Source organism: Microcebus murinus, chromosome 12 (genome assembly GCF_040939455.1).
Source record: "Microcebus murinus isolate Inina chromosome 12, M.murinus_Inina_mat1.0, whole genome shotgun sequence".
In the NCBI taxonomy this organism is placed as follows: domain Eukaryota; kingdom Metazoa; phylum Chordata; class Mammalia; order Primates; family Cheirogaleidae; genus Microcebus; species Microcebus murinus.
Window position 1 is genome coordinate 169,477 of NC_134115.1, and position 13,914 is coordinate 183,390.

Genomic DNA, 13,914 nt, shown 5'->3' on the forward strand with positions numbered 1-13,914 from the left:
CCAGACCTGCTCCACAGGCCTCCTTTTACTTTTCTCTTCGGATTCATTATTTTTAAAAAGTGTCTCTTACCTCTATGATTGCATTTTCTTTTCTCTCTCTCTTCAAGCAGATGATGGGAGTACAAGTATTCAAGTGACATGTGACGCCCGTGCCCCCCTCCCCCCTGCGTTCTTTTTTTTTTTTTTTTTTTTGAGACAGAGTCTCGTTTTGCTGCCCAGGCTAGAGTGAGTGCCATGGCGTCAGCCTAGCTCACAGCAACCTCAATCTCCGGGCTCAAGCAATCCTGCTGCCTCAGCCTCCCGAGTAGTTGGGACTACAGGCATGCACCACCACGCCCGGCTGTGTTTTTCTATATATATTAGTTGGCCAATTAATTTCTTTCTATTTTTAGTAGAGACGGGGTCTCGCTCTTGCTCAGGCTGGTTTCGAACTCCTGACCTGGAGCAATCCGCCCGCCTCGGCCTCCCAGAGAGCTAGGATTACAGGCGTGAGCCACCGCGCCCAGCCCCCCCTGTGTTCTTATTCATATACCTCTCATGTTGTTCCAGCGTATTGTGGGGGTACCAATGTTAAGGTCGGGTGCCTTGCCCTCTCCAAGCCTCCCCCCTCGGGTCAGAGCTTCAAGTGCGCCCATCCCCCAGTCGGTGCGCACCTACCCCATGTGTATGCCCCTCCCCTCCCCCCACCCGCCCGACACCCACCCGATGAAGGTGATTCCTCTCTGTCCACTTAGGCGTCCATCCGTTCGTACCAATTTGCTGGTGAGCGCGCTCACGTGGTGCTCGTGTGTCCATTCTTGGGATACCTGGCCTACTGGAACGGGTTCCAGCTCTGGCCAGGAGAACACGAGAGGCGCCCTCTCACCGCTGCTCCTCACAGCCGAATGGCACTCCGTGGTGTCCACGCGCCACATTTTATTGATGCACTCCTGGATGGATGGGCACTCGGGTCGCTTCCACGTCTTTGCGATTGTGAATTGTGCCCTAACTGTCACCCTAACCCTTACCCAGCCCGTCTCCTCTGCCCCTGCCTGACGCACTGCTCCCCGGCCAGGCCCGTCACTGTCCTGGGCCCCCGCCTGACCGGCTCCTCCCCGCCCGGCCTGTCACCGTCCTCTGCCCCTGCCTGACATGCTCCTTCCCGCCCGCCCGGCCTCTCACCGTCCTGGGCCCCTGCCTGACCGGCTCCTCCGTCGCCTGGGCCTTCCAAGGGCTTGGTGTGGACGCTGCTTCCAGGAAGCCCACCAGAAACCCGGCAGCAGGGTGGCCGCAGCAGTCTCCAGCAGCCGTCCCTAAGTCGCCTGAGTGCGGGGGACGTGCCCCCGCTGTGCCGCGGGGGCCCAGCCTGGTGTCTTCCCTGAGGCCCTGCGGCTGCCGGCTGGGCTGCCGCTCCCCGCAAGGGGAGAGCCGCGGAGGTGGGGACCGCCTCCTGATGGGGACGTACACGCAGCTCTCCACGTCGGATTCCGGGGCTCTCTGTCCTGCCCGAAGGCCCAGCTGGCCTGCGGGTCCTTAGAGTGGCAAAAACATCCGAAAACTGAGATTGAGGGTCCGGTGGGTGTCTGCACTTTTGTGCTGGGCACCCCAGGGAGGCCCGGGGGCTGGCTGGACAACGTGGTCTGCTGGGCGGGGGGGTTGGAGGAGCAACTGATGCCCTTTGCACTTTGGGTAGCAAGAGTCTGAGGTGTCTCTGAGCCCTGTGCCCTGTGGGGGGGGGCGGGGGGGGGAGGTGGAGGAGGAGGAGGAGGAGGTGGTGGGAAGGGCCGGGGCCTGCAGTCCTGTTCCCGGGGTGGCACGGCAAGTGGCTTCTTCCACAGGCTGCTTGGCCTGGGCTCCCTGCACCTGGGCCTTTGGAGGACCGGCCCTGTGCTTGCCAACACTTCCTGCAGGGACCCAGAGCTGGGAGGTGGCATCTCTCAGCCCTGGGTCGGGCAGAGCCCCAGCGGGCCATGCCCACAACCTCTCTCAGCACCGGTCCCCCAGAAGGCTCCTTTGGGACCAGGATTCTCTTGCGGTGACTCTTTAAGGTCTGGCCCCTGGATGGAGGGGCACCAGGAGTAGAGGAGCAGGAAGGGGAAGGGGGTGGCCATGCGAGGGGACACTTGGAGGCCGAGTCCCAGCTTCAGCCTGATCCTCCTGGGAACCCCGCTCTGAGACAAGGAGCCGGGCTTCGCATTCCCACAGCAGCCAGTCGTGGGCTGAGGACACCTGGGGCGTTGGGAACTCCCTGGCTTCTCCTTGGTTTAACGTCTAGAGCTGCTTGTGAATCGCGCCGCCACACACACCCGAGCGCAGGTGTCTTCCGCACAGACTGCGGGCCTCGCTCTTCTGAACGCCGCCAGCTCGCCACCCACCCACGGGTGAACCTGGTCAGGGTGCTTTCTCTCAGGGGCAGACTCTTTTCCGGGCGGGCTACCGGTGTCTCTGTTTGCTCGTTTCTTTCTTCCATTTCGGGAAAGTCTTCCTTGCTGGGTGTGGAAATCTCCTATGCCTTCCCTCGCCTATTCTGTCAGCTTTAAAATTCTCTTTCAGTTGCCACCCTCAGATGGATTAGGAAACTCTTTCCGGTGCACTCATTAGTGAAATGACCTCCAGGAAGCTGGAATCCAATATCTAATGGCCGATTTTTAGCGAGTCCACACGCCAGGGTGGTCGGGGTCCAATGCAGCCCCGGCCAGGCCCAGGCCCCTTGGACTGGGCCACAGGAGGACACGGAGGAGGGTCCCGGCCCCCACGAAGCGGTGCCGGCAGTTCTCCACGGGCTTGGGCGTTTTCCAGAGGTAGGAGATGGAGGGGACTGATTTCTTCAGCGCCCCCCAAACCACGCCACCCCACCCCACCCATGGGACACATCCCCAGAGAGAGACGCCCCATACACTGGCTGTGCCCCAGCCCTGGCCCGGGGGAATAGGCGGCAGCCCACCCACAGGGCGAGGGGGGGGCGCAGCTGAAAGGGGTTGTGGGGGAGGGCGGCCCCTGGCTGGGGTCAAAGGGCGAGCGTCCCGCGCGTGCGCAGTCAGCGGCAGGCAGCGACGCGCTGGGGGTGGGCAGCGGGTAGGTGAAGGAGGCCGGGCGAGGAGACGAGGGGGGCTGGGAGGGCTCCACCTTGGCGAGTCCAGCCGTGGAGGCGCATCTTGTGTGAGTGTGAGTGAGTGTGAGTGTGTGTGTGTGTATAGAGAGACAGCCCCCCGCCCCGCCCCGCCCTGCCCCGCCCCGCCCATCCCCCCCGTCCCTGGGAGCCCGCGGGACCCGGCCGGCGAACTCAACCGGCCCGGCCCGGCGCGGGAGGCGGCGGCGGGGAAGCCCAGAGAGGCTCGGCTTCTTGAGCGGGGCAGGGGCGCCCTCCGCCGCCGTCTAGGGCCACACCACCCTGAACGCCCCCGATCTCGTCTGGTCTGGGAAGCTAAGCAGGGTCGGGCCCGGTTAGTACTTGGATGGGAGACCGCCTGGGAATACCGGGTGCCACAGGCGGCTGCTTTTTTTTTTTTTTTTTTTTTTGCCTCTTGTTCTGTCCCCTTTCTGGGAGCGCGGCGGCGGCCCGGGGTGGGGGTCACCCCCACCCTCAGCGCCCGCGCGGTGCCTGGCGCCCCAGCCCGCACCGTGGGGCCTCCTCTTGTCCCAAGCCGCGACACCGCCGCCACGCGGCAGCATGCGTGGCATCTGGACTGTCAGGTCTCAGACCACAGGTCTGCTCTGTGGGAACCGACACGCTGGAGGAAACCTTGAGAGTCTGAGAGGGGAGGGAGTTCCAGAAGAAGGCCAGGATGTCATTTTGAGGGAGTATGTGACCAGAACTCATCCCGTTGCTTTTGGGGTTCTATGGGCTACACGCAGGAATCTTTGGTGGTGGCACCTGATGTTGGGGGATCCGGAGTCACACCCAGACCTGCTCCACAGGCCTCCTTTTACTTTTCTCTTCGGATTCATTATTTTTAAAAAGTGTCTCTTACCTCTATGATTGCATTTTCTTTTCTCTCTCTCTTCAAGCAGATGATGGGAGTACAAGTATTCAGGTGACATGTGACGCCCGTGCCCCCCTCCCCCCTGCGTTCTTTTTTTTTTTTTTTTTTTTTTTGAGACAGAGTCTCGTTTTGCTGCCCAGGCTAGAGTGAGTGCCATGGCGTCAGCCTAGCTCACAGCAACCTCAATCTCCGGGCTCAAGCAATCCTGCTGCCTCAGCCTCCCGAGTAGTTGGGACTACAGGCATGCACCACCACGCCCGGCTGTGTTTTTCTATATATATTAGTTGGCCAATTAATTTCTTTCTATTTTTAGTAGAGACGGGGTCTCACTCTTGCTCAGGCTGGTTTCGAACTCCTGACCTGGAGCAATCCGCCCGCCTCGGCCTCCCAGAGAGCTAGGATTACAGGCGTGAGCCACCGCGCCCGGCCCCCCCTGTGTTCTTATTCATATACCTCTCATGTTGTTCCAGCGTATTGTGGGGGTACCAATGTTAAGGTCGGGTGCCTTGCCCTCTCCAAGCCTCCCCCCTCGGGTCAGAGCTTCAAGTGCGCCCATCCCCCAGTCGGTGCGCACCCACCCCATGCCTAATGGATGTGTATGCCCCTCCCCTCCCCCCACCCGCCCGACACCCACCCGATGAAGGTGATTCCTCTCTGTCCACTTAGGCGTCCATCCGTTCGTACCAATTTGCTGGTGAGCGCGCTCACGTGGTGCTCGTGTGTCCATTCTTGGGATACCTGGCCTACTGGAACGGGTTCCAGCTCTGGCCAGGAGAACACGAGAGGCGCCCTCTCACCGCTGCTCCTCACAGCCGAATGGCACTCCGTGGTGTCCACGCGCCACATTTTATTGATGCACTCCTGGATGGATGGGCACTCGGGTCGCTTCCACGTCCTTGCGATTGTGAATTGTGCCCTAACTGTCACCCTAACCCTTACCCAGCCCGTCTCCTCTGCCCCTGCCTGACGCACTGCTCCCCGGCCAGGCCCGTCACTGTCCTGGGCCCCCGCCTGACCGGCTCCTCCCCGCCCGGCCTGTCACCGTCCTCTGCCCCTGCCTGACATGCTCCTTCCCGCCCGCCCGGCCTCTCACCGTCCTGGGCCCCTGCCTGACCGGCTCCTCCGTCGCCTGGGCCTTCCAAGGGCTTGGTGTGGACGCTGCTTCCAGGAAGCCCACCAGAAACCCGGCAGCAGGGTGGCCGCAGCAGTCTCCAGCAGCCGTCCCTAAGTCGCCTGAGTGCGGGGGACGTGCCCCCGCTGTGCCGCGGGGGCCCAGCCTGGTGTCTTCCCTGAGGCCCTGCGGCTGCCGGCTGGGCTGCCGCTCCCCGCAAGGGGAGAGCCGCGGAGGTGGGGACCGCCTCCTGATGGGGACGTACACGCAGCTCTCCACGTCGGATTCCGGGGCTCTCTGTCCTGCCCGAAGGCCCAGCTGGCCTGCGGGTCCTTAGAGTGGCAAAAACATCCGAAAACTGAGATTGAGGGTCCGGTGGGTGTCTGCACTTTTGTGCTGGGCACCCCAGGGAGGCCCGGGGGCTGGCTGGACAACGTGGTCTGCTGGGCGGGGGGGTTGGAGGAGCAACTGATGCCCTTTGCACTTTGGGTAGCAAGAGTCTGAGGTGTCTCTGAGCCCTGTGCCCTGTGGGGGGGGGCGGGGGGGGGAGGTGGAGGAGGAGGAGGAGGAGGTGGTGGGAAGGGCCGGGGCCTGCAGTCCTGTTCCCGGGGTGGCACGGCAAGTGGCTTCTTCCACAGGCTGCTTGGCCTGGGCTCCCTGCACCTGGGCCTTTGGAGGACCGGCCCTGTGCTTGCCAACACTTCCTGCAGGGACCCAGAGCTGGGAGGTGGCATCTCTCAGCCCTGGGTCGGGCAGAGCCCCAGCGGGCCATGCCCACAACCTCTCTCAGCACCGGTCCCCCAGAAGGCTCCTTTGGGACCAGGATTCTCTTGCGGTGACTCTTTAAGGTCTGGCCCCTGGATGGAGGGGCACCAGGAGTAGAGGAGCAGGAAGGGGAAGGGGGTGGCCATGCGAGGGGACACTTTGAGGCCGAGTCCCAGCTTCAGCCTGATCCTCCTGGGAACCCCGCTCTGAGACAAGGAGCCGGGCTTCGCATTCCCACAGCAGCCAGTCGTGGGCTGAGGACACCTGGGGCGTTGGGAACTCCCTGGCTTCTCCTTGGTTTAACGTCTAGAGCTGCTTGTGAATCGCGCCGCCACACACACCCGAGCGCAGGTGTCTTCCGCACAGACTGCGGGCCTCGCTCTTCTGAACGCCGCCAGCTCGCCACCCACCCACGGGTGAACCTGGTCAGGGTGCTTTCTCTCAGGGGCAGACTCTTTTCCGGGCGGGCTACCGGTGTCTCTGTTTGCTCGTTTCTTTCTTCCATTTCGGGAAAGTCTTCCTTGCTGGGTGTGGAAATCTCCTATGCCTTCCCTCGCCTATTCTGTCAGCTTTAAAATTCTCTTTCAGTTGCCACCCTCACAGATGGATTAGGAAACTCTTTCCGGTGCACTCATTAGTGAAATGACCTCCAGGAAGCTGGAATCCAATATCTAATGGCCGATTTTTAGCGAGTCCACACGCCAGGGTGGTCGGGGTCCAATGCAGCCCCGGCCAGGCCCAGGCCCCTTGGACTGGGCCACAGGAGGACACGGAGGAGGGTCCCGGCCCCCACGAAGCGGTGCCGGCAGTTCTCCACGGGCTTGGGCGTTTTCCAGAGGTAGGAGATGGAGGGGACTGATTTCTTCAGCGCCCCCCAAACCACGCCACCCCACCCCACCCATGGGACACATCCCCAGAGAGAGACGCCCCATACACTGGCTGTGCCCCAGCCCTGGCCCGGGGGAATAGGCGGCAGCCCACCCACAGGGCGAGGGGGGGGGCGCAGCTGAAAGGGGTTGTGGGGGAGGGCGGCCCCTGGCTGGGGTCAAAGGGCGAGCGTCCCGCGCGTGCGCAGTCAGCGGCAGGCAGCGACGCGCTGGGGGTGGGCAGCGGGTAGGTGAAGGAGGCCGGGCGAGGAGACGAGGGGGGCTGGGAGGGCTCCACCTTGGCGAGTCCAGCCGTGGAGGCGCATCTTGTGTGAGTGTGAGTGAGTGTGAGTGTGTGTGTGTGTGTGTATAGAGAGACAGCCCCCCGCCCCGCCCCGCCCTGCCCCGCCCCGCCCATCCCCCCCGTCCCTGGGAGCCCGCGGGACCCGGCCGGCGAACTCAACCGGCCCGGCCCGGCGCGGGAGGCGGCGGCGGGGAAGCCCAGAGAGGCTCGGCTTCTTGAGCGGGGCAGGGGCGCCCTCCGCCGCCGTCTAGGGCCACACCACCCTGAACGCCCCCGATCTCGTCTGGTCTGGGAAGCTAAGCAGGGTCGGGCCCGGTTAGTACTTGGATGGGAGACCGCCTGGGAATACCGGGTGCCACAGGCGGCTGCTTTTTTTTTTTTTTTTTTTTTTTGCCTCTTGTTCTGTCCCCTTTCTGGGAGCGCGGCGGCGGCCCGGGGTGGGGGTCACCCCCACCCTCAGCGCCCGCGCGGTGCCTGGCGCCCCAGCCCGCACCGTGGGGCCTCCTCTTGTCCCAAGCCGCGACACCGCCGCCACGCGGCAGCATGCGTGGCATCTGGACTGTCAGGTCTCAGACCACAGGTCTGCTCTGTGGGAACCGACACGCTGGAGGAAACCTTGAGAGTCTGAGAGGGGAGGGAGTTCCAGAAGAAGGCCAGGATGTCATTTTGAGGGAGTATGTGACCAGAACTCATCCCGTTGCTTTTGGGGTTCTATGGGCTACACGCAGGAATCTTTGGTGGTGGCACCTGATGTTGGGGGATCCGGAGTCACACCCAGACCTGCTCCACAGGCCTCCTTTTACTTTTCTCTTCGGATTCATTATTTTTAAAAAGTGTCTCTTACCTCTATGATTGCATTTTCTTTTCTCTCTCTCTTCAAGCAGATGATGGGAGTACAAGTATTCAGGTGACATGTGACGCCCGTGCCCCCCTCCCCCCTGCGTTCTTTTTTTTTTTTTTTTTTTTTTTGAGACAGAGTCTCGTTTTGCTGCCCAGGCTAGAGTGAGTGCCATGGCGTCAGCCTAGCTCACAGCAACCTCAATCTCCGGGCTCAAGCAATCCTGCTGCCTCAGCCTCCCGAGTAGTTGGGACTACAGGCATGCACCACCACGCCCGGCTGTGTTTTTCTATATATATTAGTTGGCCAATTAATTTCTTTCTATTTTTAGTAGAGACGGGGTCTCACTCTTGCTCAGGCTGGTTTCGAACTCCTGACCTGGAGCAATCCGCCCGCCTCGGCCTCCCAGAGAGCTAGGATTACAGGCGTGAGCCACCGCGCCCGGCCCCCCCTGTGTTCTTATTCATATACCTCTCATGTTGTTCCAGCGTATTGTGGGGGTACCAATGTTAAGGTCGGGTGCCTTGCCCTCTCCAAGCCTCCCCCCTCGGGTCAGAGCTTCAAGTGCGCCCATCCCCCAGTCGGTGCGCACCCACCCCATGCCTAATGGATGTGTATGCCCCTCCCCTCCCCCCACCCGCCCGACACCCACCCGATGAAGGTGATTCCTCTCTGTCCACTTAGGCGTCCATCCGTTCGTACCAATTTGCTGGTGAGCGCGCTCACGTGGTGCTCGTGTGTCCATTCTTGGGATACCTGGCCTACTGGAACGGGTTCCAGCTCTGGCCAGGAGAACACGAGAGGCGCCCTCTCACCGCTGCTCCTCACAGCCGAATGGCACTCCGTGGTGTCCACGCGCCACATTTTATTGATGCACTCCTGGATGGATGGGCACTCGGGTCGCTTCCACGTCCTTGCGATTGTGAATTGTGCCCTAACTGTCACCCTAACCCTTACCCAGCCCGTCTCCTCTGCCCCTGCCTGACGCACTGCTCCCCGGCCAGGCCCGTCACTGTCCTGGGCCCCCGCCTGACCGGCTCCTCCCCGCCCGGCCTGTCACCGTCCTCTGCCCCTGCCTGACATGCTCCTTCCCGCCCGCCCGGCCTCTCACCGTCCTGGGCCCCTGCCTGACCGGCTCCTCCGTCGCCTGGGCCTTCCAAGGGCTTGGTGTGGACGCTGCTTCCAGGAAGCCCACCAGAAACCCGGCAGCAGGGTGGCCGCAGCAGTCTCCAGCAGCCGTCCCTAAGTCGCCTGAGTGCGGGGGACGTGCCCCCGCTGTGCCGCGGGGGCCCAGCCTGGTGTCTTCCCTGAGGCCCTGCGGCTGCCGGCTGGGCTGCCGCTCCCCGCAAGGGGAGAGCCGCGGAGGTGGGGACCGCCTCCTGATGGGGACGTACACGCAGCTCTCCACGTCGGATTCCGGGGCTCTCTGTCCTGCCCGAAGGCCCAGCTGGCCTGCGGGTCCTTAGAGTGGCAAAAACATCCGAAAACTGAGATTGAGGGTCCGGTGGGTGTCTGCACTTTTGTGCTGGGCACCCCAGGGAGGCCCGGGGGCTGGCTGGACAACGTGGTCTGCTGGGCGGGGGGGTTGGAGGAGCAACTGATGCCCTTTGCACTTTGGGTAGCAAGAGTCTGAGGTGTCTCTGAGCCCTGTGCCCTGTGGGGGGGGGCGGGGGGGGGAGGTGGAGGAGGAGGAGGAGGAGGTGGTGGGAAGGGCCGGGGCCTGCAGTCCTGTTCCCGGGGTGGCACGGCAAGTGGCTTCTTCCACAGGCTGCTTGGCCTGGGCTCCCTGCACCTGGGCCTTTGGAGGACCGGCCCTGTGCTTGCCAACACTTCCTGCAGGGACCCAGAGCTGGGAGGTGGCATCTCTCAGCCCTGGGTCGGGCAGAGCCCCAGCGGGCCATGCCCACAACCTCTCTCAGCACCGGTCCCCCAGAAGGCTCCTTTGGGACCAGGATTCTCTTGCGGTGACTCTTTAAGGTCTGGCCCCTGGATGGAGGGGCACCAGGAGTAGAGGAGCAGGAAGGGGAAGGGGGTGGCCATGCGAGGGGACACTTTGAGGCCGAGTCCCAGCTTCAGCCTGATCCTCCTGGGAACCCCGCTCTGAGACAAGGAGCCGGGCTTCGCATTCCCACAGCAGCCAGTCGTGGGCTGAGGACACCTGGGGCGTTGGGAACTCCCTGGCTTCTCCTTGGTTTAACGTCTAGAGCTGCTTGTGAATCGCGCCGCCACACACACCCGAGCGCAGGTGTCTTCCGCACAGACTGCGGGCCTCGCTCTTCTGAACGCCGCCAGCTCGCCACCCACCCACGGGTGAACCTGGTCAGGGTGCTTTCTCTCAGGGGCAGACTCTTTTCCGGGCGGGCTACCGGTGTCTCTGTTTGCTCGTTTCTTTCTTCCATTTCGGGAAAGTCTTCCTTGCTGGGTGTGGAAATCTCCTATGCCTTCCCTCGCCTATTCTGTCAGCTTTAAAATTCTCTTTCAGTTGCCACCCTCACAGATGGATTAGGAAACTCTTTCCGGTGCACTCATTAGTGAAATGACCTCCAGGAAGCTGGAATCCAATATCTAATGGCCGATTTTTAGCGAGTCCACACGCCAGGGTGGTCGGGGTCCAATGCAGCCCCGGCCAGGCCCAGGCCCCTTGGACTGGGCCACAGGAGGACACGGAGGAGGGTCCCGGCCCCCACGAAGCGGTGCCGGCAGTTCTCCACGGGCTTGGGCGTTTTCCAGAGGTAGGAGATGGAGGGGACTGATTTCTTCAGCGCCCCCCAAACCACGCCACCCCACCCCACCCATGGGACACATCCCCAGAGAGAGACGCCCCATACACTGGCTGTGCCCCAGCCCTGGCCCGGGGGAATAGGCGGCAGCCCACCCACAGGGCGAGGGGGGGGGCGCAGCTGAAAGGGGTTGTGGGGGAGGGCGGCCCCTGGCTGGGGTCAAAGGGCGAGCGTCCCGCGCGTGCGCAGTCAGCGGCAGGCAGCGACGCGCTGGGGGTGGGCAGCGGGTAGGTGAAGGAGGCCGGGCGAGGAGACGAGGGGGGCTGGGAGGGCTCCACCTTGGCGAGTCCAGCCGTGGAGGCGCATCTTGTGTGAGTGTGAGTGAGTGTGAGTGTGTGTGTGTGTGTATAGAGAGACAGCCCCCCGCCCCGCCCCGCCCTGCCCCGCCCCGCCCATCCCCCCCGTCCCTGGGAGCCCGCGGGACCCGGCCGGCGAACTCAACCGGCCCGGCCCGGCGCGGGAGGCGGCGGCGGGGAAGCCCAGAGAGGCTCGGCTTCTTGAGCGGGGCAGGGGCGCCCTCCGCCGCCGTCTAGGGCCACACCACCCTGAACGCCCCCGATCTCGTCTGGTCTGGGAAGCTAAGCAGGGTCGGGCCCGGTTAGTACTTAGATGGGAGACCGCCTGGGAATACCGGGTGCCACAGGCGGCTGCTTTTTTTTTTTTTTTTTTTTTTGCCTCTTGTTCTGTCCCCTTTCTGGGAGCGCGGCGGCGGCCCGGGGTGGGGGTCACCCCCACCCTCAGCGCCCGCGCGGTGCCTGGCGCCCCAGCCCGCACCGTGGGGCCTCCTCTTGTCCCAAGCCGCGACACCGCCGCCACGCGGCAGCATGCGTGGCATCTGGACTGTCAGGTCTCAGACCACAGGTCTGCTCTGTGGGAACCGACACGCTGGAGGAAACCTTGAGAGTCTGAGAGGGGAGGGAGTTCCAGAAGAAGGCCAGGATGTCATTTTGAGGGAGTATGTGACCAGAACTCATCCCGTTGCTTTTGGGGTTCTATGGGCTACACGCAGGAATCTTTGGTGGTGGCACCTGATGTTGGGGGATCCGGAGTCACACCCAGACCTGCTCCACAGGCCTCCTTTTACTTTTCTCTTCGGATTCATTATTTTTAAAAAGTGTCTCTTACCTCTATGATTGCATTTTCTTTTCTCTCTCTCTTCAAGCAGATGATGGGAGTACAAGTATTCAAGTGACATGTGACGCCCGTGCCCCCCTCCCCCCTGCGTTCTTTTTTTTTTTTTTTTTTTTGAGACAGAGTCTCGTTTTGCTGCCCAGGCTAGAGTGAGTGCCATGGCGTCAGCCTAGCTCACAGCAACCTCAATCTCCGGGCTCAAGCAATCCTGCTGCCTCAGCCTCCCGAGTAGTTGGGACTACAGGCATGCACCACCACGCCCGGCTGTGTTTTTCTATATATATTAGTTGGCCAATTAATTTCTTTCTATTTTTAGTAGAGACGGGGTCTCGCTCTTGCTCAGGCTGGTTTCGAACTCCTGACCTGGAGCAATCCGCCCGCCTCGGCCTCCCAGAGAGCTAGGATTACAGGCGTGAGCCACCGCGCCCAGCCCCCCCTGTGTTCTTATTCATATACCTCTCATGTTGTTCCAGCGTATTGTGGGGGTACCAATGTTAAGGTCGGGTGCCTTGCCCTCTCCAAGCCTCCCCCCTCGGGTCAGAGCTTCAAGTGCGCCCATCCCCCAGTCGGTGCGCACCTACCCCATGTGTATGCCCCTCCCCTCCCCCCACCCGCCCGACACCCACCCGATGAAGGTGATTCCTCTCTGTCCACTTAGGCGTCCATCCGTTCGTACCAATTTGCTGGTGAGCGCGCTCACGTGGTGCTCGTGTGTCCATTCTTGGGATACCTGGCCTACTGGAACGGGTTCCAGCTCTGGCCAGGAGAACACGAGAGGCGCCCTCTCACCGCTGCTCCTCACAGCCGAATGGCACTCCGTGGTGTCCACGCGCCACATTTTATTGATGCACTCCTGGATGGATGGGCACTCGGGTCGCTTCCACGTCCTTGCGATTGTGAATTGTGCCCTAACTGTCACCCTAACCCTTACCCAGCCCGTCTCCTCTGCCCCTGCCTGACGCACTGCTCCCCGGCCAGGCCCGTCACTGTCCTGGGCCCCCGCCTGACCGGCTCCTCCCCGCCCGGCCTGTCACCGTCCTCTGCCCCTGCCTGACATGCTCCTTCCCGCCCGCCCGGCCTCTCACCGTCCTGGGCCCCTGCCTGACCGGCTCCTCCGTCGCCTGGGCCTTCCAAGGGCTTGGTGTGGACGCTGCTTCCAGGAAGCCCACCAGAAACCCGGCAGCAGGGTGGCCGCAGCAGTCTCCAGCAGCCGTCCCTAAGTCGCGTGAGTGCGGGGGACGTGCCCCCGCTGTGCCGCGGGGGCCCAGCCTGGTGTCTTCCCTGAGGCCCTGCGGCTGCCGGCTAGGCTGCCGCTCCCCGCAAGGGGAGAGCCGCGGAGGTGGGGACCGCCTCCTGATGGGGACGTACACGCAGCTCTCCACGTCGGATTCCGGGGCTCTCTGTCCTGCCCGAAGGCCCAGCTGGCCTGCGGGTCCTTAGAGTGGCAAAAACATCCGAAAACTGAGATTGAGGGTCCGGTGGGTGTCTGCACTTTTGTGCTGGGCACCCCAGGGAGGCCCGGGGGCTGGCTGGACAACGTGGTCTGCTGGGCGGGGGGGTTGGAGGAGCAACTGATGCCCTTTGCACTTTGGGTAGCAAGAGTCTGAGGTGTCTCTGAGCCCTGTGCCCTGTGGGGGGGGGCGGGGGGGGGAGGTGGAGGAGGAGGAGGAGGAGGTGGTGGGAAGGGCCGGGGCCTGCAGTCCTGTTCCCGGGGTGGCACGGCAAGTGGCTTCTTCCACAGGCTGCTTGGCCTGGGCTCCCTGCACCTGGGCCTTTGGAGGACCGGCCCTGTGCTTGCCAACACTTCCTGCAGGGACCCAGAGCTGGGAGGTGGCATCTCTCAGCCCTGGGTCGGGCAGAGCCCCAGCGGGCCATGCCCACAACCTCTCTCAGCACCGGTCCCCCAGAAGGCTCCTTTGGGACCAGGATTCTCTTGCGGTGACTCTTTAAGGTCTGGCCCCTGGATGGAGGGGCACCAGGAGTAGAGGAGCAGGAAGGGGAAGGGGGTGGCCATGCGAGGGGACACTTTGAGGCCGAGTCCCAGCTTCAGCCTGATCCTCCTGGGAACCCCGCTCTGAGACAAGGAGCCGGGCTTCGCATTCCCACAGCAGCCAGTCGTGGGCTGAGGACACCTGGGGCGTTGGGAACTCCCTGGCT

General features: G+C 62.9%; 3 pseudogenes; all 3 read left to right on the forward strand.

Annotated features, from left to right (window-relative positions):
• Positions 1-3,352: 3,352 nt before the first annotated feature.
• LOC142874560 (uncharacterized) lies at positions 3,353-3,471 on the forward strand (annotated as a pseudogene).
• A 3,782-nt stretch (positions 3,472-7,253) lies between these two features.
• LOC142874561 (uncharacterized) lies at positions 7,254-7,372 on the forward strand (annotated as a pseudogene).
• Positions 7,373-11,153: 3,781 nt separating this feature from the next.
• Positions 11,154-11,272, forward strand: LOC142874585 (uncharacterized; annotated as a pseudogene).
• Positions 11,273-13,914: the final 2,642 nt, after the last annotated feature.